Genomic DNA, 27,104 nt, shown 5'->3' on the forward strand with positions numbered 1-27,104 from the left:
TTTACATCATACTCATAAAACTGTATATCTTTCACCGTACATTAACAAAACTATAAACTGTATCCAGTTCAGCTTATTGTTTTAGCTTCATTATTTACTCTCAGGGCTCAGTATTATAGTGGATCAAATATAATTTTAATATTCTTGAAATGACAATAACTCGAATTAGCTGATACTTACTATCTGTCTATCTGTCATTAATGACATTAATAAAATGCCATTAATGACAATCTGTCATTAATTAAAGTTTCAGTTTGTCTGTTGGATGAAATTTTAATGGCAATTAGCGTTTCGCATTATTGCCAAAAAAAAAGAATGACAAGAAACTAAAAGAAATGTTTTGAGTTTTAATTGATACTAAGTGATCTCCGTTCGTCCAGTCATTAAGAGATAGTTATCATTGACGTGTGATAAGAGGCTGGGCTTTGTAGAATAGACAGCTTTCTGGGGCGTGAATAGCTATAATAAGCAGGTGTCAAAATCACCCATAAGGATAAAAGTAATCTCAAAGGGGTTCCAAAAAATTTGGTACATCTATGAAAGTTAACTTTATTGTTTGCTAAAATTTAGTTCCAATAAAATAATTATGGTAAAATATTGCTAAAATAGCTGTTAGTTTTTGCAAAAATAACTTACGTTTCAATTATTGTAATGGTTGCAAAATTTCAGGCATTTATAATTGTGTATTATCGATAAAACAAATGAGAGAAATTAAAAATAAGCTTTTCAAGTTTTAATTAAAACTGAGTTGAATCCACAATGCCCAATCATTGAATTTTATTCCCTCTCAATTTTTGAATCTGCTAGTATAATATTATGCTGTTATGCCGTCTGGTTGCGTGTTCTGGATCTTCAGCAATTTTTTCCATAGCCCCTCCCCCCTTCACGCTTCCTTAGTTTACACGTTTTATGTTTTCTCCACGTTTCTTACATTTCTTTTTCTTCATATGATCTATCACTCACATATTTCTTGTACAAGTTTCTCTTGTCAACAAGACTTAAAATATTTTTTTACCAATATTCCTCGCTGCGTTTCTAACTCCCGTTTATTGTTTTACAAAGTAGAACTGCGGCAAAGAGTTAAACTTTAGCGTAATGAGTAGGGTGTTGAGGAGGGGACAACTTCTTTCATATACGGAATATTTTCTGTTCGTTTTAAGTTTCAATGTCGCTCCTTATTTTCGATTAAAAAAAATGTTTCTTTATTTAGTTTCTGAGCGTATTTGAATTAATGCAGGTTTTGATTTTGGCTCATGATAATGAATAATTAAAACGAAATTTGCATATTGATTTTTCCTTTTTTTGACTAAATGGCTTTCTTAAAGTTTTGATCGGACCGAAAAAATTTTTTCGAGAAAATAAATTTTTGATCCATCACAATTTTATCTGCCAACGTCATTAGAGAGCAATGAATTCCGAGCGCGCCACTGTAAAGGTAATCCGTATTCATTGATTTTTAGTTTATTTCGTATCAGGTTGTCAGGGGGAAGGCAAGTCTGCTGGACCCAGGGATACTGTGTTGCACAGTAAACACATTAAATTTGAGGGATGTTTGACTCGGTATGCTTTTACTAAAACAACTATTTGTGTCGTGCTCATGGCAAAGGACTGTAAGTAAGGAGCAACTCCTGCTAATAATAACTGGCGATATATAAAAATTCAGCTTTGATTACAACATATCATTCTATACGTTATAACGAATTGTACGTAAGGAGCGACTCAGGCCAATAGTAACCGAAACTTTGAAAAAGGAATTTTGATAACAATTAACGCATTAAAAGCATTGGCTTTCTATGCTGATTTTAAATACATAAAATCAATCAAGTTTGATGTTACTCATCAAAAGCTATGAGCCTGAGAAAATTTACCTCATTTTTGAAAAAGGGGGAACATCTGTCAAAAGTCCAGTGATCTGAATTAAAGTTAACCAGAAGATTGATCATATCAGAGAACTTCATTGTAGATGGTTCGAGCTCCTAGCTTCAAGAAGTTGCATATTTTCCTTGAGGAAAGTTTATGGGAGTGTGTTTATTCTTTATATTTTTTTTTCAGGGTTGACCATATCAAAACAATGCTCCAAAAAGATCGGGAGAGAGAATTTTCGAAAACAAATCAAAGTTTTAGCACCCTCTATAAGTGACCGCAAAAATTGTGCTGCCTCCCCCTCCCCCGGAAAACAAATGTATACTTCCCAATAAGAAATACTGTACGTAAGCAATGGGCAGTTATCATAACTTGAAGACCTATCCCCAGGGATCGGGGGGAGGGTCAGGTTATCTCTAAAGGTATGGTCTTGGTACTTTTCAACTATCCTGAAAAATATCACTACCTCAAAGATTTTGATCAGACTATTTTTTGGGGGGAAAGGGGGATTGGAGGAGTGCTAGCTACTTTCCAATATCTTTAGTCACTTAAAAAGGACACTAAAACTTTTCATTTTATATTACCTGTGACGATGTTTTAGTACTATTGGTTCGATATGATCATCGTGGAAAAGAGCTAAAAAAAAAAAAAAAAAAAAAAAAAAAAAAAAAAAAAAAAAAAAAAAAAAAAAAAAAAAAAAAAAAAAATACGCATCCGTGATTTTTCTTCTGATAAAAAATACAAAATTCCATATTTTTGTGAGTAGGAGCTTGAAACCTTCACAGCAGGGTTTTCTGTTATGCTAAATTTGATGGAGTAATTTTAAATTAAGGTTCTTTGACTTTTAGGGGGTGTTTCCCCCTTTTACTAAAATCGGGCAAATTTTATCAGGTGCATAATCTTTTACGGGTAGTACTAATTTCAATGGGTCTTATATATTTGGAATTAGCAAAACAACACAATTCTGTTGATATATTTATAGATATCAAGCCGTCTCGCTCCTTACTTATACTTCGTTACAACAGAATTGTTTGATTATGCTACAGATGTATAATTGCGCATCAGCTATTATGAAGGAGGGGTGGTAGTCATTATATGGGTGTGTAGGGGGGGGGGGGTATATGCCTAAAAAAGTGCATCTCACTATAAACAGGTATGAAGTGTTTTGAATTGTCAAAACACCAAACACACGTGCTACTTTGGTAACTGCCCGTTGAGCAAGAACTTAAAGCCAAAAAGCTAACCTCTTAGATTTGACTAAGCTATATATTAAAAAGTACATACGTGTCATGGAACGTAAATGGCAGTCTCAGTGCAAAAATCACCTAGGTGGAACAACTTTGTCTTACAGAAGAAATTAAATAATTTTTTTTTTTTACTGAAAGTAAGGAGTAACATTAAAACTTAAAACGAACAGAAATTACTTCGTATATGAAAGGGGCTGCTCCCTCCTCAACGCTCTCCTTTTTGCACTAGAGTTTTTTACTGTTTAAAAAAGTAGAGTTAAAAGCAAGAGTCAAACTTTAACGTAGAGAGCGAGGCATTGAGGAGGGAGAAGCCCATTTCATATACGAAGTAATTTCTGTTTGTTTTTAGTTTTAATGTCGATCCTTACTTTCAGTTAAAGAAACTTGTTTTTTTTTTTAACACAAAAGGATGATATTATGTCATTTTTTGTTTTTGTTTTGTTTTATTTTTTAACAAAAAATCATGCCGACTTCTTTAGTTTGATCGACTAAGTTAAAAAGATTTTCTCTTGTAAGGTTTATTGTGTATATTAAAAAAAGAAAAAAAAATCAATAAAAAAATTATTTGTGAAGTAAAGAGCGTCGAAATTACAAAAAAAAGTTAGACTCTGGTCTGGTCCCTGATACGCATGCCAAATTTCATCGTTCTAGCTTATCTGGAAGTGCCTAGGCTAGCAAAACCGGGACCGACAGATAGACCGACGCACCGACAGAATTTGCCATAGCTATATATCACTTGGTATACCAAGTGCCATAACCATTTTTTTGTTCAATAGTTTGTAACAAAGAAAAAAACTTTTTTTTATCACAGATTTGTTTTTTGGTAAATAGCTCTGTTATTTTGAAAAATATTCAGACGATTCTGGGGAAAGTTTTGAACCATGCTCCTTATTGAATGGGATAGTTAAAAAATAAAATATATAGAGAAAAGGGTTGTAATAATCAAACAAAGTAGTGGACAAGAAAAACAATAAATTTTGAATGATATAAATCTGACATTCCTTATTGTTTTATTATATTTTTATTATTTGAAGTAAGTTTTTATTTTCTTGTCCCCTGCTTTTTTTTAAAGTATTATACCAATTTTCTCTCATTATTATAAATTCTATTAAATTCAAAGTGACTCAGACGGAAGGAAAAAAAAAATAATTTGTAACCTATCTACATGGAGTTCCTTGCGAAGCGAGGGATTGAACCGCTGACCCATCGATCATGAGATTATCGTTTATCCACCACGTATCACAAGGTATGATACTATTTTATTTTTCTAGGAGTTCACAAAATTTCTATAGAAAATTTATAATAGCTGATTTGTTTTTTCCTTTGGGAATGGGACTGAAGGTTAAGCAAAGCAATGGATTATTTTCCAATCATGAATTTGATCATTTTATTTTCTTCTTTACTTAGTTATGCAAGTTTTCTTAATATGTTTCTTTTGTCCTTCCGAAGTTTCAACTTAATATATCAGCTGCTTCTACGATATTGCCAATATATCCTTTTGATAACCTGTACACCATAGTGTTTTTAATTTAGATTACATAAAAAAAAACTATTTTTTTTTTAGCTGAAAGTAAGGAGTGACATTAAAACTTAAAACGAACAGAAATTACTCCGTATATGAAATGCGTTGTCCCCTCCACAATCCCTCGCTCGTTACGCTAAAGCTTTTAATTGTTTTAAAAAGTAGAATTCTGGCAAAGAGTCAAACTTTAGCGTAACGAGTGAGGGATTGCGGAGGGAGCAACTCATTTCATATACGGAGTAATTTCTGTTCGTTTTAAGTTTTAATGTCGCTCCTTACTTTCAGTTAGAAAAACTAGTTTTTTTTATGTAATTTCTGAACGTTTTTGAATTAATGCATGTTTGGTTTTGGCTCTCCGCACATAAATTATTAAAATGAAATTTGTATATTAATTCTTTTTTTGGCTAAATGGCTTTCTCTTAGTTTTGATCAGACGATTTTTAGAAATAAGGGGTGGAGAAGGAGGCCTAGTTGCCCTCCAATTTTTCGGTTACTTAAAAAGGCAACTAGAACTTTTAATTTTTAATGAAAGTTTTTATTAGTAAAAAATATACGTAACTTAAGAATTAATTTACGTAACAAACTTTCATAACCTTATATTTTTATTATGTATACGAAGGGGTTTGAACCCTCGTTAATACCTCGCTCTTTACACTAAATCGTAAGTTTTGTCCTAATTCTTTAAGAATGACGCCTGAATCAGAAAGGCCGTAGAATAAATAGTTGAAATTACTAAAAATACTTTAGCATAAAGAGCAAGGTATTTATCTCCTCCTAAATACCTCGCTCTTTAGGCTAAAGTATTTTTAGAACCCCTCATATGCGTAATAATCTCTGTTCATTTTAAGTTTCAATGCAACCTCTTCCTTTCTTTTGAAAAACCTTTTCATGTTTAGTTTTCATTGCTTTCTTATAGTAATGCTAGAGAATCCTGCGCCCTTGTCATTGAATTTTTTTCCCCCCATAACAGATTCCTCCAATGAAAGATCCTCCAACATAGCCCCCTCTCCTCATCCCCACCCCCAAACAAAATAAAATCCCCCTGAAAACGTCTGTACATTTCCCAATAACCATTGCTATATGTAAATACTGGTCAAAGTTTGTAACTTGCAGCCCCTCCCCCAGGGATTGTGTGGGAGTAAGTCATCCCCAAAGACATAGTAATTATGGTTTTTAACTATGTTGAACAAAATAGCTATCTCAAAATTTTGATCCGTTGACTTTGGGAAAAAAAGAGCGTGGGAGGGGGCCTAGATGCCCTCCAATTTTTTGGTCATTTAAAAAGGGAACTAGAACTTTTCATTCCCGTTAGAATGAGCCCTCTTGCGACATTCTAGGACCACTTGGTTGATACGATGACCCCTGGGAAAAAAAAAAAAAAAAACAAAAAAAAACGAACAAATAAACACACACCCGTGATTTGTCTTCTGGCAAAAAATACAAAATTCCACATTTTGTATATAGGAGCTTGAAACTTCTACAGTAGGGTTCACTGATACGCTGAATCTGATGGTGTCATTTTCGTTAAGATCCTACGACTTTTAGGGGGTGTTTCTCCCTATTTTCCTAAATAAGGCAAATTTTCTCAGGCTCGTAACTTTTGATGGGTAACACTAAACTTGATGAAACTTATATATTTAAAATCAGCATTAAACTGCAAGTCTTTTGATGTAGCTATTGATATCAAAATTCAATTTTTTAAAGTTTTGGTTACTATTGAGCCGGGTCGCTCCTTACTACAGTTCTTTACCACGAACTGTTTGATTGATTTTCATCTTAATACTCTTAATATTAATTACCATAGGAGTATTAGTTGGAATAGCAGTGATAGTAATAGTGGTGGTAGGTAGGGGCGTAGCTCCGCCATTATTATTGGGGGCAAGAGGGGTCTCCATCCTGAGAGTCAAGGAGCATGGGCTATTTAATAATTTTTGTCTAAACTACTTCCCCCTCCCGAAACAATGCCTTTCGATCATATTGCCTTTAGATTTAATTGGTCTTCCCCCAAGGCATTCGCAGAAAGTTCCAGCTTAAAACGCGAGGCTATTAAGACAGCCTTAATAGTAGTTGCTACAGAAGCAGTAGTTGTAGTATTACTAGTAGTAAGAGTGGTAGTACAAGGAGTAGTAGTAGTGGTAGTATCATACGAAGTTTGCCTTTTTGTTCAATTGATCTCATCAATCCCCACCCTCATCATTCCATGAAAATTCCAACTTAATACCCTAAGCGATTCCAGACCTACGCCGTTTTGACAACCTTTTATACATAACGCGTTTAATTAACTTCAAAATTCCCCTTAAGATTCTTTGAAAGCTTGACCTGAATATTCTAGGTCTCTTTGAACATTAAGGATCAACCATGGCCTCTTTCTAAATTACAGATACTGTATGTAAACAAAAGGTGAATTGAATAACTTATAGCTACTGCCCCATATGGCTCTAGGGTGCAGGTATTTTCACCAAGTGCCATGGTGAAAAGAAAGTAATAAATTGGTAATACATTGTGTCCATTTTGCTCTTTGCTTAGAGAGTGCTATTAAACTGCTTATTATTCTAACTTTACAAAAATCATTAAGTTGAACATTACCCATAAAAGCTAAGAGGCTGAGAAAGTTTGTCTGATTTTAGAAAAATGAGAAAACACCCCCGAAAAGTCAAGCGATCTTAATGAAAACCATGCTATAAGATTCAGCCTATCAGAAAATCATACGTTTAAACAAGGGCATATCAGAGAAGTTTGAGGCTCCAATGTGTAAAAGACTGAATTTTGCGAGTTTTTTTTATTTCTTTATGCCACCAAAAAGATTACAGATGGGTATTTATTGTGTTCTCTCTTTACTTAGTTTTTCACGACAAATTATTTTATCCAAGACTCTCTCGAATGTAAAAGAGGACTACTACCCTCCTCTTCAATCCCTGTTTCTACATTTCAGTTTAATGCTCGTAAAAAAAAGGAACACTTGCATCCCCTCCTGGAAAATTCCCTGACGGTGTTTTTGATGTCCCCCTTTCCAAACCTCACCTCTTATGTTGGTGTCAGAAAAACAAGTATTCTTCCGCAAAAAAGGGGATCACCCTGCAGCATCTACATTCAGAATAAGTCAAAATAAAGGGGAATTCGGGATTAAGTTCTGTGTTTCCAGACCTTCTTTTATTATCACCTAAAGGCTTCAGGAGAGCCCCATATTATGGCATTAAAAACACTTTTTGAGGTATCAGGCTCTGCCCCCCCCCCAAAAAAAACTACTAAATTATCAGTCATCCCTACTCCGTAACAGCTTATACATAATTATACATTACAGTTCACAATTTTATCAGAATAATTTCTATTATTTTTTATTTTTAATGTTGCTCCTCATTTTCAGTTGAATTTTTTTTTTATTTCTAAAAATTCTTGAAACCATGTCAGGGAATCGTCCCACACCCTCTTGTAAAATTTGTCTAGGAAAATTCCCTCCGAAAACTTTCCTCCCACGGAAAATTCTCCCCGTGGAAAATCCATCTCCCTCGCAGAAAATTCGCTCAAAAATATTTCCATTGAGGACACTAGAACATGCAGGACGATCGGTTCAATACGGTTACCCCTGGAAAAAAGAAAGAAGGTAAGAAAACAAATAAATACCCATCTATAATCTTTTTGGTGGCATAAAAAAAAAATAAAAAAAATTGCAAAATTCAGTCTTTTATACATTGGAGCTTCAAATTTCTCTGATATACTCTTTTTTAAAAGTAGGATTATCTGATAGGCTGAATCTGATAGCATGATTTTCATTAAGATCGCTTGACTTTTTGAGGGGTATTTTCCTAATCAACAGGAAACAAAACCCTAAAAACCAAAATTTTTGTATGACTGTAACAGCAAAATCCATTATTCAGGCTGATTCTATTATGTTTTAAATAAAAAAAACAAGTTTTTTCAACTGAAAGTAAGGAGTGACATTGAAACTGAAAACAAACAGAAATTATACCGTATATGAAAGGAGTTGTCCCCTCCTCAACGTCCGACGCTTTACGCTAAAGTTTGACTATTTCTCACAGCTCTACTTTTTAAAACAATAAAAAACTTTTTTCTTTTAGGCGCAAAGACTTGGCAAATCTAAGGGGATATTTGTTATATGGTGGAAATAACGAGCTGCTACTGGGGATCCTTAGAGCAATGTCTATTAGATATATACTGGCAATAGCCAATTTTATTTTTAAGGCTTTAAAGGCATGAAAAAAGGAGTTTTTATTTGTTTGTATCTGTTTATTTATTATGCTTATTTGTATCAGTTATGTATATGGCTTTACCAGCTTTAAAAGTATATATATATATATATATATATATATATATATATATATATATATATATATATATATATATATATATATATATATATGATGAAATTCATTATTTATACCAAGTTTCAAGCTTTAATATCGATTAAAAGTTTTATACCTGAAGTCAGTCTTAAAAGGGGAAGACGGTCTACTTTGTTTTCTGTTTAGCCCTAATATTTGAAATTGGTTTATAGGAGGTCGAGCAACGAATAGTATCTTTTATTTGCCTAGATAATATAAAAGAACAAAAACAAGTCACGAATTAGAGCGATCAGGTGAGGATTAAGTAGTTGTATAGAGTCTCATCTTTTCAATATTCATCAACAAACGGATATTCAGGATGTTGGTCAATCCTAGAGGAAAAAAAATATTCTAAATATTATCCTATTTTGGAAACATAATAACATCAACAATGATCTTTAAAGCCCTTTTAGGTCACAGAAAATTCGCAAAACTCGTGTGAAACGAAGAAGGATAAATAATAAATGAAAGAAAAATCAAATAGTCAGGAAAAATGAGGGTAGTGTCAGCCAGTGGATCGAAAATAATGATGAAGCGAAATATGAAGCGATAAAAATATGAAGCGAAAATAAGCAGATATTTTGACAAGGGACTAAGAAAAAATAAAAAAACCGAAAAAAACAAAATATAACCTTTCAAACAGTTCGTGGTAACGAACTGTAGTAAGGAGCGACCCGGCTCAATAGAAACCAAAACTCTAAAAAATTGAATTTTGATATCAATAGCTACATCAAAAGACTTGCGGTTTAATGCTGATTTTAAATATATAAGTTTCATCAAGTTTAGTCTTACGCTTCGAAAGTTACGAGCCTAAAAGTCACCCTAAAAGTCATAGAATCTTAACGAAAATTACACCATCAGATTCAGCGTATCAGAGAACCCTACTGTAGAAGTTTTAAGCTCCTATCTACAAAAATGTGGAATTTTGTATTTTTTGCCAGAAGGCAGATCACGGAAGCGTGTTTATTTGTTTGTTTTGTTTTTTTTTTTCTTTTTGCCAGGGGTGATCGTATCGACCCAGTTGTCCTAGAATGTTGCGAGACGGATCATTCTAACGGAAATGAAAAGTTCTAGTGCCATTTTTAAGTGACCAAAAAATGGGGGGCACCTAGGCCCCCTCCCACGCTAATTATTTTCCCAAAGTCAATGGATCAAAATTCTGAGATAGCCATTTTATTCAGCGTAGTCGAAAAACCTTACAACTATGTCTTTGGGAACGACTTACTCCTCCACAGTCCCCGCGGGAGGGGCTACAAGTTACAAACTTTGACCAGTGCTTACATATAGTAACGGTTATTGAGAAGTGAACAGGTGTTTTCAGGAGGATTTTTTGGTTGGAGGGAGGGGTTGAAAAGAGGGGGATATACTGGGGGAACTTTCCATCGAGGAATTTGTCACGGGGAAAGAAAATTTCCATAAAGGGAGCGCAGGATTTACTAGCATTATTTTGAAAAAACAATGAAGAAATAAATAGGAAAAAGTTTTTTTTCAGCTGGAAGTAAGGAGCAGCATTAAAACTTAAAACGAACAGAAATTATTACCCATATGAGGGGCTCACCTCCTCCTAATACCTTGCTCTTTGCACTAAAGTATTTTTAGTAATGTGAACTATTTATTCTACGGCTTTTGTGATTCAGGGGTCATTCTTAATGAATTGGGACAAAATTTAAGATTTAGTGTAAAGAGAGAGGTACTGACGAGGGGGCGAACCCTCTCATATGTGTAACAAAAACATGAGAATAAAAAATTCTTTACGTAAGCTTGTTTATAAGTTACGTATATCTTTTACTAATAAAAAGATTCATAAAAAATTAAAAGTTCTAGTTGCCTTTTTTATTAACCAAAAAATTGGAGGGCAACTAGGCTTCCTCCCCCACTCTTTTTTTCTCAAAATCATTCGATCAAAATTATGAGAAAGCCATTTAGCCAAAAAAAAAAAAAAAAAAAAAAAATGCAAATGTCGTTTTAATTATTTCTCTGCGGAGAGCCAAAATCAAAACATGCATTGATTCAAAAACGTTCAGAAATTAAATATAAAAAAACAAGTTTTTTCAACTGAAAGTAAGAAGCGACATTAAAACTTAAAACGAACAGAAATTACTTCGTATATGAAAGGGGCTGCTTCCTCATCACCGCCCCGCTCTTTACGCTAAAGGTTTTTACTGTTTTAAAAAGAAGAGTTGAGAGAAAGAGTCAAACTTTAGCGTAAAGAGCGGGGCGTTGATGAGGAAGCAGCCCCTTTCATATACGAAATAATTTCTGTTCGTTTTAAGTTTTAATGTCGCTCCTTATTTTCAGTTGAAAAATCTTGTTTTTTTTTATTTAATTGAAGTAAACTTAACGAGTGACGAATGCTCAACTATTTGATTTGATTTTTCATTTATTATTTTTTCGTCTCTGTTTCACAAGTCATGTATAACCCGTGTGGTCTTAGACTATATTCGCAAAACTCAACTCGATTGTCTGAAAAAACGAGGCGTAGGTGCGCCGACCTCTAGTTGTAGTGTTTCACTTCCCTCTAGAACTTTGAATCTGTTTTGGCGTGGCACCTATGACGGAATACCATTCCCAAAATACTCTTTCTCCTCTGCTAAGGAAATTGTAACAAACTTACAAAAGCTATGCAAGTAATTTAACGATGAAAATTAATTTATAATTAGTTTTTTCTACCAATAGGTTTATCAATGGCTTTTTAAGGAACAGTCAAAAAACGAATTTTTGCAATTCTGATTGCATATATTAGACCCCTTGTCTCACTTATGGCTGTTATCTGTTCGCTTAATCAGTTCTTTTTTTTATTTACTCAGACAGCTGCAATAGACAATTTCTGATTTTCTTCAATATTAGGGGAGGGAGGTCCCTCCGAGGGAACTGAATTTCATGACAATATGATCAAATTTAGAGTCGATTTATGGCACCTCGTCCGTAGGGTAGTAAATACACATTGGGCTAGACCTTATTCATGAGTGGAATAGTAGGTCAAGGGTCAAAGTTGAACAGCTTTATCTTGAATGATCACAAACAGCAGTGTAAATTCACGAAAAAATAAGGGAGATCAGCGTTTTCTTTTAAGTAAAGATACAAAAATACTACTACTACTATTAACAACTTACCGCAGCACCAAGCCGCCTGAGACCAACACAGCTGCGCACGTTTCTACTCCATTTCAATCTCTTCAACGCCTGATATTGGTTATATTGAGCGGGGTCGCTCCTTACTACAGTTCGTTACCACGAACTGTTTGATAGTTCAAAGATCATATAAAGAAAGCTCCAGTGTCCACAAAACTCCGTAGGGCTCAAAAGCAGGCGTTGTAAGTCTTACCCTGGGGAATATATGGTTCTTACCGAAGGGATGCTCGTATATAGGGCTCATTTAATTAGAAATTTAAAGCTCTAGTTCACTTTTCAGAGGCATAAGATATCGGGCACCTCTTCCCCCTCTCACCCTTGCCCTTTTCCTCCAAAACCACTTGTTAAAACTTTGCAATAGCCACTTCGTAAAAAATAGTTTAAAAGTCAGATAGCGAAAACTCCGGGGGTCAAGACATCCCTCCAAAGCATCTTATGTAAGAGGAGGCTGTCTTACCTTCGGAGGTGACTCATTGTATTGATAACTGAAATTATAATTACATTTTTTAGTAAAAAAGGATCAGAGGGCATCTCCCCCTCTCCACACACACAATCACTTACCTTCATCTGGTTCCCAGATGAATCCGATCAAAATTTTTTGGCAGTTAGTTTGAAATAATTCATCGATCAGCCGGTCAACTATCCAGGGTCAAAACACCGGGTCAACTATCCCCACCCCTCAAAAGCCTGGGGGAACAGTTGTAACTTATTGCCAGGTGGTACATACAGTTTTCATCAAAGAAGTGTTCGTGAAAACCTCTGAGGGGAATCAAATACTTAGAAATTAACAGTTCTAATTCCCCTTTTAAGAGTCAAATGGATCCGATGTCAACAAGCCCCCCCCCCTTTCCAAACCTCTTTTCCCTAAATGCATATAATCAATTTTTTATACAGCTATTTTGTTTAAAGATATATCAAAGATCACATACAAAAGACTCCAGGGATAACATATCCCACGAAAACCTAGAGGCAAGTGTTGTACATCATTCCCTGTAGGCATGTAAGGTTGTGATGAAAGCGATAGTAGTATAAGCTTCGGAGGAGGCTCCTTCGATTGTAAATCGGAATTTCTAGTGCCACTTATAAGAGTCAAAAGAGAAGTGAAAGCAGCTAGCCCCCTTTCCCCGCCACAAGGCCCCTTTTTTGCAAATGCCTCTGACCAAAATTTGAGATAGCCATTTTGTTCTAAATAGTTCAATGATCAAATAAAGAAAAATCAGGGGTCACTCAATACCCCATATTTCTGGGGAATTAAAGTAATTCTGCTCCGATAGCAGATAAGGGTTCATGCCAAGGGTTGTCGTAAAAACATCAGAGATGGCTCATTTGATTAGAAATTGATGTTTCTATTTACATTTTTAAAAGTCATAAAATGTGATTAATAGGTGTTTACCTCGTATGGTGGTGCGTATTTACCCTGTATGCCCCGTATACTATTTCATCTGGGACACTGTAATGCCTTAAAATATACCACAAACCTTTCCTTGATATTAGGTCAAAGCCTATCAGAAGTCAATCAAGAGCTGATAAAGGTCTGTGTTAAATTCAATGAATCTTTCCATCAGTTACCACCCAGTAAATGTTTGGTCAATAGTTGATTGTCCCGAAGAATAAAAAGGTAAAAAGGTAAAGGATGTGGAATTAGACTTTACAGTCCCTACCGGCGCTTCCGATCTCTGTTTCTTGGCCCTTCAGCCAGGAAGTGCAATGTGGGGGACTATCCTATGCCTTCGCACACCCTTCCTGTTTACCTTCCCCAGATTTCTCCAGGTAGCCATTTAGATATGGATCGACTCTGACTAGGCTTACAGAGTCACGCCACTGACCCCCGTCCCAAAAAAAACAATTGGGTGCACTGGGATGCGAACCTGCGTCTTTTCAGACGAATGATTCTGAATCTGGTGCACCAATCCACTCGGCCAATAGGCAGCTTGATACTCGCTAAGGACAGAGGTGGTGGTTGTTTGAATTCAATGTAGAAGGATCTTGGTCAGGATTCTGGTTTGGTGACTTGTGAGGCTGATGGGCCGGTATGTGTCACATTCTTTGTTGAACCTTTTTCGTACATTGGAATTATTGCTGCATTGTTCTATTGCTGCGAGACGTGTCCAGTAGACCACGTGGCGGATATTTGACTGCGGTATTGGTCAAAAACGTCCTAAGAACCAACTTTTATCAGTTCAGCAATGACACCTTGTGTCCCCGGAGCTTTCATTTACCTCAGGGGTTTATTGGCCGCTTTGGTTTCGCCTCTAAGTAGAGGTAGAGGGGGTCTCGATCTATGATTGGGAAAGAGTTCAGGACATTGTGTTTTGTCAACCCCGGAATTGTCGTCATTTTCAAAGAAACTATTACCGGATATTTCAAATACGTTGAAAAAATGTCAATCCCAAAATTTTGACTGGATGAAATTGAGGAAATGATGGGCATGGGTGGGGGATGGGCTGGTTTCCCTCAAATCCCATTTAACTATAAAAAGGGCAGCCGAATTTCAATTTCTGATTGATTGAGCTCCTTTTGAAGTTTTTCCAATAGTTCCTTGTATGCGATCCCCCCTGTTCTAAAGCCAAAAATATGGGGGGAGGGAATAACTTCCCTTAAGAACAACTATTATCCCTGGACTCTGGCCGTTGGTGGGGGGGGGGGGGTTGTCAAACATGAGGCTATTGCAATATGTTCTTTGAACTATTGTGGACAGAGTGACTATCTAAAAATTTCGATTGAATACGGTTGGAGAAAAGAGTAGGTAATGAAGGGGGGGGGGACTCGTTCCTCTCCATCGGTTTTGACTCTAAAAAGGGAAGTAGGACTTTACACTTATAATCAAATGAGCCCTCTCTAAAGTTTACATGGCCACCCTTCCATAAAAACTAAGCATGGTCCAGAGCATAACTTACAGCCCTGTCCCCTAGCTCTGCGGGATTGTTTAAGTCCTGAAAGCCATATTATGTAGCCTTTAGACTATTCTTTTAACAGACGGCTTTCTCTAAATTCTATCGGATGCATCTGGGTAAAAAGGAGTTGAGGAAGGGGGTACTTACCATCTCTTAACTTTGACCCTTGAAAGGGCAATACAACTTCTGATTTCCAATCCACTGAATCCCCTACAAAGTTTATACAACCACGCTTTTTATAAGAAATTATATGCTCCCAGGGCATTACTGACAATCCTTGCCCTGAGGGCTGTGGGGTTGTCATCTCCAAAGACATATTTTCCAGAGCTTTTAAATACGCTGAACAAAATGGCTTTATTAAAATATGGATTGGATGTGTTTGGGGAAACGATGAGAATCAGGGAGGGTTTGGTTGCCCTCCAATCAATTTCAATTTCCAGTCGAATGAGTCCCTTTCAAAGTTTTTATGACAACTTCTTCGATACGAAGTGCCCTGATCTAAGAAACCGAAAAATAAATAAATAAAAATCAATGAATTATATTTCAAACAGTCCGTGGTAACGAACTGTAGTAAGAAGCGACACGGCTCAATAGTAACCGAAACTCTGAAAGACGGAATATTGATATCAATAGTTAAATCGAAAGAATTGTATTTAATACTGATTTTAAATATGCAAGTTTCATCAAATTTAGTATTATGTATCAAAAGTTACGAGCCTGAAAAATACTTGTCTTATTTTAGAAAATAGGTGGAAACACCCCGTAAGAGTCATATAATCTTAACAATAATTACACCATCAGATTCAGCGTATCAGAAAAAACAAATCTATGGTAGAAGTTTCAAGCTCCTTTTTCCAAAACTGTGGAATTTTGTACTTTTTTTGCCAGAAGCTAAATCACGGATGCGTGTTTTATTTGTTTTTTTTTTCCATGGGTGATCATATCAACCCAGTAGTCCTAGAATGTCGCAAGAGGGCTCATTATAGCGAAAATTAGAAGTTTTGCTGCCCTTTTCAAGTGACCAGAAAAATTGGAGGGCCCCTAGGCCATCTCCCACGCTTCTTTCTTCCCAAAGTCACCGAATCAAAATCCTGAGATAACCATTTTATTCAACATAGCCAAAAAACCTATAAAATATGTCTTTGGGGACGACTTACTCTCCCTCAGTCTCCGTGGGAGGGGCTGCAAGTTACAAATTTTGACCAGTTTATACACAGTAATGGTTATCGGGAAGTGTACAGACACTTTCAGTGGGATTCTTTTGGTTAGGGGGAGGGGTTGAGGGGAGGATGTTATGGGAAAAACTTTTCATAGAGGAATTTGTTATGGGGGAAGATAATTTCCATGAAGTGGCCGCAGGATTTTTTAGCTTTTTTTTTATAGAGTAATGAAAAAGTAAGTATGAAAGAGTTTCTTCAACTGGAAGTAAAAAGAAGCATTAAAACTAAAAACGAACAGAAATTATCACGCATACAAAAAGTTCACATCCTCTTAATACCCTGGTCTTTACGCCAAAGTAATTTTATTAATTTCAACGATTTATTCTACGGCCTTTTTAATTCTGGGGTCATTCTTAAGGAATCGGGACAGAATTAATTTTTTGGGTAAAGAGCGAGGCATTGACGAGGGACGAACACCCTCATATACGTAATAAAAACATCCGAAGTTAGAAGTTCGTTACGTAAGTTACGTAAGCTAATTCGTAAGTTACGTATATTGTTACTAATAAAAACGTTCGTACAATCAAAAGTTCTAGTTGCCTTTTTAAGTAACCAAAAAATTGGAGGGTAACTAAGCCTAGTTCCCCGCTTCTATTTTTTTTCAAAATCGTCCCAATAAAACTATGATTAAGACATTTAGCCAAAGAATAAATTAATATGTAAATTTCGTTTAAATTATTCATATGCAGAGAGCCAACATCAAAACATACGTTAATTCAAAAATGTTCAGAAATTAAATAAAAAACAAGTTTTTCTCAACTGAAAGTAAGGAGCGACAAAAAACTTAAAAACAACAGAAATTACTCCATATATGAAAGAAGAAGTTTCCTCCTCAACGCCCCGCTCTTTACGCTATAGTTTTTTACTGTTTTAAAAAGTAGAGTCGAGAGAAAGAGTCAAACTTTAGCGTAAAGAGCGGGCGTTGAGGAGGGAGCAGCCCCTTCCATATATGGAGGAATTTCTGTTTGTTTTAAGTTTTAATTTTCCTCCTTACTTTCATTTAAAACAATTGTTTTTTATTTAATTATGCCCACATAAATCTTTACTTAGACAACGCTATTGCGCTGGCCATGATAATTCCACTATACCCACCTTTCTTAAAAACATATAATATACTAGCTGTTGGGGTGGCGCTTCGCGCCAACCCAACACCTAGTTGGTGGGGGCGCTTCGCGCCCCCCCCCAAGCCCCCCCGCGCGCGTAAGTCGTTACGCGCCATATTAGTTTCGCGCCATTGTAGTTGTGTCCCTATGTCCCACCTGTGAATATAGATATATATATATATATATATATATATATATATATATATATATATATATATATATATATATATATATATATATATATGTTTTTAACTACGTAAAACTTGCGAATATACAACATTCTTTGCTGTCCCATTGTCTGTGCATATAAATAGATTTTCAGGTTTACCGACTCTTGAACATGCAACATATAATGGTCCATGGGAAAACAATCCGTATTCAGATCTATACCTCATGATTCTAATGATTGCCCTTGAGCTTTGTTGATGGTGATTGCTAATCGACCATTCCCTGAGTCGCCATCGTCATTTATATATCCCCCTGTGCACCCCGGCGTCCCCTTTGTAGTTATGTCCCTGTGTCCCGGTCGTCATTTATATTCCCTATGTCCCGGTCGTCATTTGTGTCCCGGTGTTCCAGTCTGTGATTTCTCTTTGAGTGTCCCGGGCGTCATTTATATTCCTTGTGTCCCGGTGTCCCGGTCGTCATTTATATCCCCCTGTGCCCCCCGGCGTCCCCATTGTAGTTGTGTCCCTGTGTCCCGGTCTTCATTTATATTCCCTGTGTCCCGGTCGTCATTTGTATCCCGGTGTCCCGGTCTGTATATACATTCGTTTTTTAGTTTTGTTTTTCTCCTTTATTTTTTTCCTTTTTTCTTTTTTTTCTTTTTTAGTTTATTTAGATTTTTAGATTTTTTAGTATTTTTATTAGTTTTTAGTTTTTTTGTAGTTTTACCATTTTTTTAGTTTTTTTAGTTTTTTTTTTTACTTATGTCCTGGTCGTCATTTATACTCCCTGTGTCCCGGTCGTCATTTGTGTCTCGGTGCTTTGTTGATTGCTAATTTATATTATATTTATATTTATATTTTTTATATTTATTAATATTTTTTTAGTTTTCTTTTTCTCTTATTTTTCAGTTTTTTCCTTTTTTTTAGTTTTTTCTTTTTTAGTTTTTAGTTTTTTTTGTTTTTTACCTTTTTTTAGTTTTTTTAGTTTTTTTTAGTTTTTTAGCTTTTTTAGTTTTTTTTATTAGTTTTTAGTTTTTTTTTAGTTTTTGCCTTTTTTTAGTTTTTTCAGTTTTTTTTAGTTTTTAGTTTTTTACCTTTTTTTAGTTTTTTTTAGTTTTTTAGCTTTTTTAGTTTTTTTCTTTTTAGTTTTTTTTGTAGTTTTTACCTTTTTTAGTTTTTTTTCTTCTTTTATATTAGTGTGAAATAATTCAGACGTCATATGCGGACAAACACGACGTCACTCGACAGACAGACAGACAGACATAACCCACAAATAACTTATTTTTATATATATTTATTCATATTTTTTTAGTTTTCTTTTTCTCTTTTATTTTTCAGTTTTTTCCTTTTTTTTAGTTTTTTTCTTTTTTAGTTTTTAGTTTTTTTTAGTTTTTTACCTTTTTTTAGTTTTTTTTTAGTTTTTTTAGTTTTTTAGCTTTTTTAGTTTTTTTATTAGTTTTTATTTTTTTTGTAGTTTTCGCCTTTTTTTATTTTTTTCAGTTTTTTTTAGTTATTAGATTTTTACCTTTTTTTAGTTTTTTTAGTTTTTTAGCTTTTTTAGTTTTTTTTTTCTTTTTAGTTTTTTTTTGTAGTTTTTACCTTTTTTAGTTTTTTTCTTATTTTGTATTAGTATGAAATAATTCAGACGTCATATGCGGACAAACATGACGTCACCTGATCCATCCACAGATCCACACACAGACAACTTATTTTTATATATATAGATGTAAACAATCAACATATTGACTAGCCTATACTCCTTCCCCTGAAGTCTGAAGTCAGTGGGGGGGGGGGGGGATTGAGATACCAAGATACATAATTCCTAGAATTTTTAATTGTGCTAAATAACTCTAAACGATCTATGGTGCTGATCACTATTGACTCTTAAAAAGAATACTAGAAGCTAGAACTCCTTATAAAATGAGTCACATCCAAAGTTCATATTACAACGCATTCCATAAGGACCTTATATGCCCTGGGATATAGCTTAGTGCTCTTGTCCATGGGCTCTTATAAAGTTATTTCAACCCTAGAACCATTAACATATGTTCGATAGCAGTTTCGATGCAATTTCGATCAGATATGTTTGGGGAAAAGTATTGCCCAGACTATAGTCCTTACCCCGAGGTCAGTAGGGTGGGGAGGTTTACGTGCTCTAAAGACATAATTACTGACCCTTTCAATAATGCTGAGGAGCATTACAATCTTAAAAATTTGATTCGATATGTTTTGGGAAATAATTTGTCTGTGGAGGGGGGTTACTTGTCAACTTCCAGTCACTTTTGACTCTTGAAAAGTGCACACAGATTTTCATTTACTAATAGAATTAGCACACTTTTAGGTTTCTATGGCAACCGATTCTAAGCAAAGTGCCTTGGTCAAAGAAAAATACATTGTTCCTACATCACTCATTCCTTAGACAACACTATTACGCTGCCTATGATCTAATAACACATAAAGAAAGTTCACTGTTTAAAACGATTTTCCTTATCAGAGCGAAAAATCTACTTTTAAAGCTTTTGAATACACACTTAAGCCAAAGAGCGCTCTAAAGAGAGACCAAGCAAAAACAACAGCAGCAGCAGTGAAAAACCAAGATGAGGAAAAGGAAAAACAAGAAAGGAGAGCCATCACTTCACGGCAAGCCAACACTTCAGAGAAATTTTATGAAAAAGGATATGTTGATTCAAAAGCTGATGGCTTGGAATACACACCTAATCCAAAAAGCGCTCTAAAGAGAGCCCAAGCAAAAACATCAGCAGCAGCAGCGAAAAAACAAGATGAGGAGAAGGAAAAACAAGAAAGTAGAGCCATGACTTCACGGCAAGCCAACACTTCGGAGAAATTTGATGAAAAAGAAGATGTTGATTCAAAAGCTGATGGCTTGGAATACACACCTAAATCAAAAAGCGCTCTAAAGAGAGCCCAAAAGTTAGAAAAGCTAAAAGAAGCAAAAAAACAGCAGAAGAAGCGGAAAACCAAGATAAGGAGAAGGAAAAACAAGAAAGGAGAGCCAGAAAGATTGAAGAGGCTAGGAGAATTAAAATCTGGGAAGACAAAACCCTTCCAACGGCAAAGGTGATCAAAATTAGAGACTCTACTGAGCATAGGGGGAGAAGGGTCAAAATTCAAGGCTGGGTTCATCATCTGAGAAGGGAAGGTAAAAAGTTGTTATTCATACAACTGCGGTACGGTACCGGGTATCTTCAGTGCGTGCTCACTAATCTGTTATGTAGTACGTATGAAGCCATCACATTAACAACTGAATCATCCGTCACACTATTCGGAAAAGTAATGGAATTACCTCCAGGGAGTCACCACAAGGCACCTGGGGATCACGAACTTATTTTAGATTACTGGGAGCTCATATGTGGAGCACCTTCTGGTGGAGCTTATTCTATTCTTGATAAGAAATCTAATGTTGACCTTCAACTGGACAACCACCACATAGTAATCAGAGGCACAAATACCTCTAAAAATTTGAAGGCAGCCTCTTTTGTGACGCAACTAATCAGAGAACATCATTTAGACAGGGGTTACATGGAGGTAAACCCACCTTGCTTAGTTCAAACGAAGACTGAAGGTGGATCAAGTTTGTTTGAGCTGCAGTATTATGGGAAAACAGCTTATTTGGCTCAGAGCTCTCAGTTCTATTTGGAGAGTGTAATTGCTGCCTTAGGTGATGTTTTTTGCATCCAAAAAAGTTTCCCTGCTGAAAAGTCCCGAACGAGACGCCATCTTAGTGAGTTTACTCAAATCGAAGCCGAATTCCCATTCATTACGTTCGAAAATCTTCTCGAAAAAATTGAAGATTTGGTTGTTAGCGTTTGCAATCGAATCACAAACTCTAACAACCCCTTGGGACAGTTAGTGTTCGAAATTAACCCTGATTTCAGGACACCTAGGAGACCTTTCAAAAGAATGAGTTACACTGAAGTAATTCAGTATTTGAAAGACAAAAAACATAAATAAAAATGATGGTACGTTTTATAAACTTGAGGATGACATCCCCGAGGGTCCAAAACGTATAATGATAAACAAAATTAATGAACCATTTTGGTTTGTCGGTTTCCAGCAGCTATAAAACCCTTTTATATGAAGAAATGTTCTGACGATCCACAGCTTACAGAGTCAGTAGACCTTCTTATGCCCGGTGTTGGAGAAATTTTAGGGGCCTCCATGAGAAAAGACAATTATGACGAGCTTATAAAAGCTTTTATAGAAAAAAAATAGTACCCAGTACCTATTATTGGTACAGTGACCAAAGAAAATTTGGAAGCTGTGCCCATGGAGGCTATGGTCTTGGCCTAGAGAGATTTCTAATATGGATTCTCAATTTAGACCACATCTGCGATGCGTGTCTGTATCCAAGAATCTTGGACAGATGCAAACCATAGAGTTGTAGTTTGAGCAGATGTTCTAAGAATAAAGCTTCCAACTGGTTATTATTTTGGTGTATTAGCTACAATTGCCTGGCCAACAGACAACCCCAAGTTTTACACTAAAGACATGCCATTCCAGGATCTTACAAAATGTGCGTGGATTTAGGAAGCGTTGAGGATAATATTGTGTATGATCCACATGTATTGGTGAAAATGTGGTATGGGTCTCGAATTAATAACTATATCCCTTACCATGAAAAGATTTTGCTAGTGTTTCATTCCAATCCTAACAATGGAAGAATTTTTCGTTAATCAAGCTGCTGATGAAACTCTTTTGCAGTTAAGCACAGAAGATGCAACGAGTTTTAGTACTCTAATCAATGCCTTGAAAGGAGTTCTTGCCAAGGTAAAGAAAATACAGGAGGCAGGGATGACGCATTCGATATTTGTGAGCAAATTCAAAGTTTATATAATTAGCTTTTAGAAGAAAATGCAGAACTTCTGCGCAACGAAAACGATAATATTCAAAATACGATCAATTACACAAAAATGGAAAATAAAGAAACAATGGTTCCATCCTCTCTTGAAAATCGTAGATCGTACTTTAGTGTTGTTGTAGGTCCTGAAACCATTTACCATTATTCTTGAGCCTAGCAGTAATGAAGCAAAAGATCATATAAAAAAGAAAGAAGCACCAACGAAATAGTGCAAGACACTAGTAAAATAATCAAAGAAGATTCCAGAAGATTCTCAGGTTTAACCTAGTTTTTGATGCAGATATTTTAGAAATTTGCAACAATGTCAAGTATAATTACAGAAAAACTAACTGGAATGTTTTTGGTAAGGTTATTTTAAATGAAATAGATAGTTTATATTCCCTCCCTACTACGGATGCTTAAGAAATAGATAAAGCTGCAGATGCTTTAACAGCCTTATTACAAAAAGCTACCAATTAATCAACTCCCGTGAGTCGTGGCTCTCCCAAAAAGTTTTCACGATGGAGGACTTCAGAATTGTCGGACCTTAGAAACGAGTGTAGACAATTGCTACGGATATTTAAATCATATAATTCTCTTGAAAATGAGGGTAATTTAAGGAATGCAAAAAAAAGGAAAAATAAAGTGGGTATTTTAAATAATGAAAAGAGTGACTGGAATAAATTCTGTGCAGGTATGCCTAATTTAAATTCATAGAATACAATCCACAAAATTTGTAAAAATAATAATGCCATTGTTCAGCTACTACAAAAGATGACGGCAGTAAGACTAACTCCGTGACAGAAGCGAGGAAGTTATTGCTACATAAGTGGTTTTTAAAGGATAATCCTTCAATTTATAGTAATTAACATGGTGATGTTAGGGCAGAACTTACAGTTTTTTTATTAATATCGCACCATGTGTTACCAAAGTCTCCTTGAATGAAATAAAAGAAATAATGAAATATTCAGAGCAATCAAAGGCCCCAGGCCCAGATGGAATTCTAAATTGAGCACTAATCAAAAACATTGTCCTTGCTCCTAGTTTGGTAAAGTTAGCAGATTGTTGCTTAAAACTGTCTTATTTCCTGAAATGTTGGCAAAATGTAAATATAAAGGTTAAAAAAATGGCAAAAACAATGACGGCAATCCAGATTCGTTTAGTCCGATTGGCCTACTTTCTAATACTGTTAAAAATATATGAGCGTGCCATTGCAAATAGAACGATTGCCATTAACACTAAAAAAATGGGCTTTCGCCCCTGCATTTTGACTTCCGGAAGGTACTATTGAAGCAAATGATAGTATTGTTACCACAATACAGAAAAAAATCTTCACTTTTTGTATATTTTTTTTTATATAAAAAGCACATATGACGCCACATGGCACCATGGAACACTGAAAAAGTTAAAGGCTAAATTGTGTCCTGATGGGCTTTTAAATTCGATTTATAGTTACTTTACAGATAGAGTTGTTACGTATGGGAGTGAACATTCATGCATTTTAGAGCGATCATGTCCTCAGAGTAGAATATTGACCCCTTGTTATGGTCGGTTAATAAAAATGTTCTTCTAGAACTAAATGTTCCTCACGTAAGAATTCAGCCATATGCTGATGATGTTGGTGCGATTATCACATCAATTAAAATAGCAACTTTAGAATCCTCGTCATCAAGAGTATTTTTCTATTTACAAATTTGGTCAGCAGATAATAAGTTTGTGTTTGAGAAATCCAAGATAGAAACAATTTTATCAAACAGTTCGTGATAACGAACTGTAGTATAGAGCGACCCGGCTCAATAGTAACCAAAACTCTAAAAAATTGAATTTTGATATCAAAAGCTACATCAAAAGAATCGCATTATAATGCTGATTTTAAATATATAAGTTTCATCAAGTTTAGTCCTACCCATCAAAAGTTACGAGCCTGAGAAAATTTGCCTTATTTAGGAAAATAGGGGGAAACAACCCTTAAAAGTCGTAGGTACTTAACTAAAGTGACACCATCAGATTCAGCGTATCAGAGAACCCTACTGTAGAAGTTTCAAGCTCCTATCTACAAAAATGTGGAATTTTGCATTTTTTGCCAGAAGACAAATCACGGGTGCGTGTTTATTTGTTTGTTTTTTTGTTGTTTTTTTTTTCTTTTCCCCAGGGGCCATCGTATTGACCAAATGGTCCTAAAATGTCGCAAGAGGGCTAATTTTAACGGAAATTAAAAGTTCTAGTGCCATTTTAAGTGACCAAAAAAATTGGAGGGCATCTAGGCCCCCTCCCACGCTCATTTTTTCCCAAAGTCAACAAATCAAAATTTTGAGATATCTATTTTGTTCAACATAGTCGAAAACCATAATAGCTATGTCTTTGGAGATGACTTACTCCCCCACAATCCCTGGGGGAGGGGCTGCAAGTTACAAACTTTGATCAGTGTTTACATATAGTAATGGTTATTGGGAAGTGTACAGACGTTTTAGGGGGATTTTATTTTGTTTATGGGTGGGGCTAATGAGAGGGGGCTATGTTGGAGGATCTTTCCTTGGAGGAATCTGTCATGGGGGAAGAAAAATTCAATGACAAAGGCACAGGATTCTCTAGCATTACTATAAGAAAACAATGAAAAATAAACATGAAAACGTTTTATTTCAAATGAAAGGAAGAAGTAGCATTGAAACTTAAAACTAACAGAGATTATTACGCATAAGAGGGATTCTAAAAATACTTTAGCATAAAGAGCGAGGTATTTAGGAGGAGATAAATACCTTGCTCTTTATGCTAAAGTATTGTTAGTAATTCAACTATTTATTCTACGGCCTTTCTGATTCAGGGGTCATTCTTAAAGAATTGGGACAAAACTTACGATTTAGTGTAAAGAAGGAGGTATTAACGAGGGTACAAACCCCCTCGTATACATAATCAAAATATAAGGTTATGAAAGTTTGTTGCGTAAGTTAATTCTCAAGTTACACATATTTTTTACTAATAAAAAAGTTCGTTAAAAATTAAAAGTTCTAGTTACCTTTTTAAGTAACCGAAAAATTGGAGGGCAACTAGGCCTCCTTCTCCACCCCTTATTTCTCAAAATAGTCTGATCAAATCTAAGAGAAAGCCATTTAGCCAAAAAGAGAATTAATATACAAATTTCATTTTAATAATTTATGCGCGAAGAGCCAAAACCAAACATGCATTAATTCAAAAACGTTCAGAAATTAAATAAAAAAAAACTAATTTTTTTTTAGCTGAAAGTAAGGAGCGACATTAAAACTTAAAACGAACAGAAATTACTTCTCAATGAAGGATCAGCTTCCGATTGTAAAGCTAATGTATGATGGAATTGAGATACCTGTTAAAATAAGGGTATATATTTGGGTGCTTTTCTTGATAAAAAAAAAATATTATGGACTGACCATGTTAGATATACGATTAACTCTGCATTCAATATTCTGCTCGACTTTTAACGGTTTCCAAGAGTACTCGGAACCCGATTCCACATGCATTGAGGATGCTATATAAATAAGTAATCGAAAGGCATATTTTATTCGCGTATCCTGTTTGTATCTCTGCACTGAAAAAAAAAACATTCAGCGAATGCCACGGTCGGCGCAAAGATCTTCTATGATCATAATTTTTAAAACTTTTAACACAGCTCAAACGCATGTAGTAACCGCTCTCACAGGAGTGCTTCCAATGGATTTCAGAGACTTTGGAATTAAATATATTAAGATACGGAAAAAAAAATGGTCGACCTCAAAATTGGCCGATGGTTTTGAGTCCTACCTTGAATTGAATTAGTTATTCGGCACATCATAGCGACCGACCAAATTATTGCAAATTTTTTGGGTCCTTCCTTTAATGACTTTAGTGCATCTCACCTCTTTCCAATAGCCCGTAAATCTTTAAATGAGTTTTTATATGCAAAATGGTTCGATGAGTTTGAAAATTCTGATTGTGCATGGCCGACTAACTTTTAAAAAAATTCACCCAATAGCAGATCAATACTGCTTTTTACAGGGCAGAGCAGATTACTTCATTTTTAAATAGGATTGGGAAAGCTCACTCTCCATTGTGCTTGTGCAATCTAATGGAAACATCTAGTCGTCTTCTGTTTGATTGCCCTGTTTATTTTAGAGCACGTATAAAAATGGAGTTCGAATTAAGTAAATATGAAATCTGTGTGTTGTCTCTTTTATCGCTGATAATTAGAAATAATAGATTTCTGACTATTATAACTTCTGACTTGACTTTTAGTTAGTATTTATGCTTTGTTTTCAATAGTGTGTGTTCAGTTCTCTTTGTTTTAGCGTGTACGTGTTTTTCTTTTCTTTTGTTTTTTTCGGTGAAATACCTATTTTTGGTTTAACCACAAAACAAAGTATCTCTACTATTTATCTATGCAAGCCATAGGAATCCTTTTCTCCTTTTGTTTCGACTGCTTTTTTCACATTATAGGTATGGATTGCTAAATTATTCCCATGAATAAACTTAGAAATATTGTAAAAACAAAGTAAAAATGGAAATAGCTGTCATAGTACAGGTGTCACTTTAAAAAAAAATACACCATTCCTATCAGAGATTCAGAATTATATGGGAAATTAGTAATATAGGGACCCGACTAAGACTAGATCTCGTCCCCTAATTTTAGAACTGAACAATTTTTTAAGGCAAACTAGAATTTTTTGAGTGTAATTTCCATCACGAAAAGTTTTCAAGTTGTCTGAAGATTGTAATAAAATTTTAAATTATCTGATTTGGTGTGCACCACATG

General features: G+C 35.2%; 1 pseudogene; it reads left to right on the top strand.

The window, feature by feature from the left end:
- LOC136028670 (asparagine--tRNA ligase, cytoplasmic-like) overlaps positions 1-21,884 on the top strand; it is a 38,737-nt pseudogene extending 16,853 nt beyond the window's left edge.
- Positions 21,885-27,104: the final 5,220 nt, after the last annotated feature.

Source organism: Artemia franciscana, chromosome 7, assembly GCF_032884065.1.
Source record: "Artemia franciscana chromosome 7, ASM3288406v1, whole genome shotgun sequence".
NCBI lineage: Eukaryota > Metazoa > Arthropoda > Branchiopoda > Anostraca > Artemiidae > Artemia > Artemia franciscana.